Here is an 870-nt window from a genome sequence, read left to right on the forward strand (position 1 = left end):
AAGATTATTTTGAGTTTAAGTTATTTAATTAGCTTGTTAATTAAGACTGCAGAGTGATGCATGAGAAAAATGACTTTGAATAATTGTTTTAGTAGTTTGTGATGTATGTTAAAGTGTGCCTCCTAAAAATACAATTGTCCCCTGCCCGGCCCCCCCAGTCACTCTGGTCTAGAACTGCCACTGTGTGTATATTAAGTATATTAATATATATTAAGTATATTTTTGAATGAAAAAAAAAAAAAGATTCCTGGGTCAAATGTGGGCAAACACAACAGTTGGGTTAAAAATGTAGGCTAATTAAAATTAAATTCAAATAAAGAACCCAATATTTTTTTTGTCCATATTTGAGCACCCAACGTTGGGTTTATAACTCAGCATTTTAGTGTGTATTCTTAGGATTCAGAAGGCATTTAGCTACATATCTTTCACATGATAATAGTGCTAAGCGACTCTAGATGAAAAATTACTAAAGGCTGGTAATGTTATAGTAGGCTGCTATACTGTTTTTATCCATACACTCTTTGTTACCGGGGTTACCTACAATGTCCACCTGTTTCTTGTTTATTTACTTTTGTAGCCATCTATACATGCAAGTGCTCTTAATTTTGTTCTGCCTATTTTTGGGTATGATTATCTGGGCTATGTGTACATTGTGGATTTAAGTATATTTTTGAATGAAAAAAAAAAAGATTCCTGGGTTGTTTTTACCCAACATTGTGTCAAATATAGGCACAACAGTTGGGTTAAAAATGTAGACTAATTAAAATTGATTTCAAGTAACCAACCCAACATTTATTTTGTCCATATTTGATCACCCACATTGGATTAATAACGCATTTTTAGTGTGGATTACTGGAATTCAGAAAGTAT

Source organism: Danio aesculapii, chromosome 7 (assembly GCF_903798145.1).
Source record: "Danio aesculapii chromosome 7, fDanAes4.1, whole genome shotgun sequence".
Taxonomy (NCBI): Eukaryota; Metazoa; Chordata; class Actinopteri; order Cypriniformes; family Danionidae; genus Danio; species Danio aesculapii.